Raw genomic sequence first — 5725 nt, forward strand, 5'->3', positions numbered from 1 at the left:
TATCTCATCTCATAATATTGCATTTCTTTTTCTGAAATAAATTTATCAATATTTTAAAATTGTTGAGTCATATAAAATTAGATATGGGCTATCTTGGCTAGTCTAGGTTGATTTAATATGCACTTTCATATGCTGTGTATGAATAAAAATGTTTACTTTAAAATTTAAAAAGTGCATGTCTGAATATAATAACAAATCCTATCGTTGTGTATACTTGTAATGTGCCAATAAAAACGTGGAAAGAAGAAAAAATTAAAATAAAATAAATTTTTTTTAAAAAAAGAGCAATACTGAAGACATTGTAGTACTTCATCTCAAATTATATTGCAGAGCTATCATAGCAAAAACAGTGAGTATTGGCTTATAAACAGATGGAAACCAATGGAATAAATTAGAAAACAAATCCACATAAACAAATTCATGTGATTCTTGACAAAAGTGCCAAAAAAAGAGTGGAGAAAAGATGGCCTCTTAAAAAAAGGCTGGGAATATTGAATATTCATATATAGGAGAGTCAAACTAGATAACTAGCACTGTCCCTGTGTAAAAATCAATTCAAAATGGACCAAAGATCTTGGAATCAGGTCAGAAACTATGAAAGTGCTGGAAGATAAGAGGATCAACACTCTGTCACATTGGTATTGGTACTGACTTCCTTAAAAGATTCCCAAAGTGCAAGAAATAAAACCAAGAATCAATAAATGGGATACCATCAAATTAAAAAGCTTCTGCACAGCAAAATAAATAAGAGCATGAAAATAGAACCATGGAATGAAGAAAGTCTTTGCTAGCTACCCTTCTGACAGGGGATTAATATCCAGAATATATAAATAACTAAAACATTTCACTACCAAAACACATACACACACACACACACACACACACACACACACACACACACACAGAAAAAAAACAGAACTGGGCGGGGGGAACTCCCTAATAACCCAACTGATAAATGGGCAAAAGATCTAAATAAGTATTTTTCAGAAGAAAATATACAAATGGCTAGCAAACATGAAAAAAAAAAAGAAAAACAGACACTGTTAGCAATCAGGAGATGCAAATCAACAATGCATTGAGGTTTCATTTTACTCTACTTAGAATGGCAATCTTCAATAATACAAGTAACAGTAATTGCTGACAGGAATGTGAAAAAATACTATAGTTGTTGTCAGGGGCTAGGAAAAGTGGTAAAACAGGAGTGACTATTCTCAAGTTCAATGGGCACTCAACCATTGAACCTTCTTTCGTATTTTAATTAGAGATAGGGTTTCACTGAATTGCTTAGGTCCTCACTAAATTGCTGAGGCTGGCTTTGAACTCACAATCCTCCTGCCTCAGCCTTCCAAGCCTCTGGGATTACAGGCGCATGCCACCTTGCCTGGCTTAATAATTATATCTCAATGATACTACTACTTACAAATGCTATAAGTAAAATGATAAACCAGGGAAAATAATAACTACTATTACAGATGATTACACTCTGCACTTCCATCAACAGAAACCAGTAAGAAAAAAGACCACTGTAGCTTGGTTGCCCTGCATCATATCTCATTAGTCCCTTTGATTTCAGCAGAAGCTCCAGCAGACAGTTCTTTATGAGCTCGGGGACCTACTTAAGTTCATATCTAGTTTTTTTCCAGCTTTTTGTCTCAGGGCTTTCTTCAAGGCCATCAAGTGCTCTCAGCCCTGGGTGTGGTCCAGAGTGTGAGAGAGTTTTCTATTTCCACAGATTTGTCTGTTCTTGGCATTTTGTATACATATTACATATATTCTTTGTGACTGGCTTCTTTCTTGAAGAAGGAAGTTTCAAGTTTATTCCATACTGTAGCATATATCAGTATTTCACTTCATTCTTATCATTCATGAATAATATTCTGTTGTATGGAAAAATCACAGTTTGTTTATTCATTCATCAGTTAGTGGATATTTAGGTTGTTTCTGTTTGGAAACATTAAAAATATTGCTCTTGGCTTGGTACAATGGCGAAGTGCTTGTGACCCCAGGGAGGCTGAGACAGGATAGCAAGTTCAAGGCCAGCCTGGGTAACTTAGTGAGACCTTGTCTCAAAATAAAAAATAAAAATTAAAAGGTCTGAATATGTTGCTGGATAATAAAACATCTTGGCTTCAATCCCCAGAACCAAAAAACATTTTATTTGTGTGTGTGTGTGTGTGTGTGTGTGTGTGTGTGTGTGTATGTGAGAGAGAGAGACAGAGAGACAGAGACAGAGAGAGACATATATACATTGTTGTAACCTCTGATAGAGCATGTGCTTAGTGTGTACAAGGCCCTGGTTTCAATCCCCAGCACCCACAATAATAACAATAATAAAAAAAGAATGCTGCTATGAAAAAAAAGAAAAAAATACTATAGTTATACATAGTTGGTGGGATTATAAATCAGTTAAACCACTTTTGAAAGCAGATGGAGATTCCTCAAGAACCTAGGAATGGAATCACCACATGACCCAGATACCTCACTCCTTGGTTAACGACCCAAAAATCTGAAATCAGCATCCTATAATGATAGTGGCACATCAATGATCATAACAGTGCAATTCACACAATAGCCAAGTTATACAACCAGTCCAGGTACCAGTCAAAAGATGAATGAATAAAGAGAATATGGTACATACACACAGTGGTGTTTTACTCAGCCATAAAGAAGTATGAAATTATGTCATTTGCTGGTAAATTAATGAAATTGGAAAACACCATGCTAAGTGAAATAAGGCAGACTCAGAAAGTCAAAGGAGGATGTTTCCTCTCATATGTGGAAGCTAGAGACAAAGAAAATGACAAAAAAAAGGAGTATTAAAAAAAAGCAGGTGGTAGGTGTGGGGAATCTCATGATAATAGAAGGAAGACCAGTAGAGTAGGGTAGAGGCAGGAGACAGAGAGGGAAAGAGGAGGACAGGGTATGAGAAGTACTGGGGAATGAGACTCTATCAAATTATGCTACATATATGCATGAATATATCACAATTAACAATATATATGTCCATATATAATTACAATTTGTATATATAAAATAACATATATACTAATTAAAGTAATAGCAAAAGAAGGCAGATGAGTAGATTAGAAGAAGCAGATGGGGGAGGGAAGAGCGGAGGGAAAGGGAAGGTACTGGATAATGAGATTGATCAAATTATATTATGTATACAAATGAATATGGTACAATGAATCCCAGTATTATGTACAATTAGAATATACTGACAACAGTAAAATAAAAATCAATCAAGAAATAAAATAAATACAAGTTTTCCAGTTTCACTGGAGAGTAAGTCAGGTGAGTTTCTCATTTTGCAAATTAATCATAAACATATTGTTTACAACTCTATGTGAATAAACAATTATCTCAAAATAAAAGTTTTATGTAAAAATCATAGAATAACAATACAAGGAGTTTTGTAGGATAATTATTCATTCTATTTCTCTTGTTCCAAGAAAGCTTTATGTAGACCAGCAATTTCCTTCTCCTCTTCTTGAATCTCATTCCCTTAATATAATGCAAATAAATATTAGGTTGCTTTAAATAGTATGAGTGCTGTTTATATGATACTGTTTATTGATGATAAGTTAAAGGAGAAAATCATGGAATATATATGGAGCCCCCAGCATCAAATATCTTCATCAATTGCTCTATTTTTAAGAATTCAATTAAATATTTATTGAACAAATGCAGAATAAATTAATTTAGTGGTATTTTGACCTAAAGATGCAATAAACAAATTATTTGGATGGCAGTCACCTAAAGAATAAAGACTTGACCAGGAGCAGTGGCGCACACCTGTAATCTCAGTGGTTTGGGAGGCTGAGGCAGGAGGATCCAGAGTTCAAAGCCAGTCTCAGTAAAAGCAAGGAACTAAGCCACTCAGTGAGACTCTTGTCTCTAAGTAAAAAAAATAAAATAAAACAACAGGGCTGGGGATGTGGCTCAGTGGTCAAATGCCAGAGTTCAATTCTCGGCCCCTCCAGCGCCCCCCCCACCCCCCCCAAAAAAAAAAAAGAAAGAAGGAAGACTTGTTCAGTACTTCTTTGAAAGGCAGAACTTGAACCATGGGACAAATATAAGCAACCAATTGGATGCAGGAGAGTTGTACCAAGTGTATCACTTGTAATTGCTTTCTTACGCACACAAGGCATTGTACACTTAAACTTCCCCTTCTTCTAAAAGAAAATGTACAAACTTAGTATTTATGATCATCGCATTGGCAAGGAAAACCCGCCATTGCCAGCAATGAATGTACTCACTATATTAAAAACAAACAAACAAACAAAAAACCCTAAAGCTAATGAACTAGTTTACTCAGAAAATGGTCTATTTGCTCCTTAGCTATATTTCTATACCTGTTCATGATTCTCCAGAGGCAAGGAGAAAAGAGTATATTTTCTCCAAAGAAGGTGGATCATAACCCCAGCAATTCAGGATCTGTCCTGAGCACAGTCCTGTCCATGTGCATTGCTTTGGCTATTAACCACTGGTGCAGGTGGGGGTGTGTGCTGGTGGGGAAGATAGCCCACAGCATTGCTGTACACCAAGCAGTGGAGCTTGAGTTACAAATCTCCAAGAAATATAAACTAACCGCGGAATGTTGATGGGCTCCAATCAAATTGTTAAATATTACAACATGAGAATTGCTTTAACAACTATTTAGCATAATATTTAAGGACAAAATATATATGACATTTTTAATATAATATATGTAGGTCATTACATACTCAGTAAGGAATGTTGAAGTGCTTATAATCCATCCAGTAAATTGAAAATGAAAATTATAAATTTCTGTATTTGTCTTTGTACAGGATTCCGAAGTGGACGCTGAAATCAGAGTGGTACATCAATTTTCAAGGAAAGCCTCATCATCGGTCAGTCTGGCTAACTGCTGTATATTGGGGATTGGTGGAACTGGGCCAGGCTCTGATAAGGAAATAAACCTGTTAAAGGAAACATCCAGCGACCCTGCAACTGGCTTTCTGGGCAGAGCCATTCTCATGGTGAAGTCAGCTTGCCATCCTTGTACCAATATACCTTCACAGCCTCTTCTACAGGAAGCCCAACAGGCTGCAAAATCATGAGCAATTATTGAAATGTATGCTTGAGAGACCAGGGTGAAGGCACTTCTTGTTGCATCTCTAAGTGCTCACATAATTGGCTGGACATCTTGGACCCCTGGTGGGCACTAATAGTAATACAGATCCCAAGGAAATCTCGCAGCCAGATTCTCTGTTCTACTGACCAAATTACCCCAAATTCAGAATTTGCAGTTTTTATAGCCTGTGGCATCCTTTTTCAAAGATATCTTGCATTATTCATGTCATTGTGGAGCAAATATAAAGCAAGAAGCTGACCATACCTTGGGAATGTAGCAATTCCAACAGGAGCCTGGAGCTCCTGGTTCTCACACTGATCTGGCAACTTTTTGAAACTGAAGGCGTCTCCGCCATCATTGCCACTGGCATCTTCCCGGGCAGTCTTTCAGCGCCATCTTCTGACTGTCAGACCTCTGACTGTCCCTATAGGCACCTTGCTGTGCTGAGATAACCCATTATTTGTTCTTTAAATGAATTAGTGACCCTTCAACTAATGAAGTAAAAGGAACCAGATCAGTGTTAGTAGTCTTATAGCCTCAGGGTTTCTTCACCGCTATGGTTCAAGTTCTCCTAATCCCTCACCAGCACCAGACATTTAAGAGTTCAATAGCATAGCATGTGCCAAG

The 5725-nt window shown here is 36.8% G+C and overlaps 1 pseudogene across 1 annotated transcript; it reads right to left on the minus strand.

The window, feature by feature from the left end:
- Positions 1-4842: 4842 nt before the first annotated feature.
- Positions 4843-5468, minus strand: LOC308650102 (COP9 signalosome complex subunit 8-like; annotated as a pseudogene). Its single transcript has one exon. The product of its transcript is annotated as a COP9 signalosome complex subunit 8-like (transcript).
- Positions 5469-5725: the final 257 nt, after the last annotated feature.

The sequence above is a fragment of the Spermophilus citellus genome, assembly GCF_964194105.1.
Source record: "Spermophilus citellus genome assembly, chromosome: 1".
NCBI lineage: Eukaryota > Metazoa > Chordata > Mammalia > Rodentia > Sciuridae > Spermophilus > Spermophilus citellus.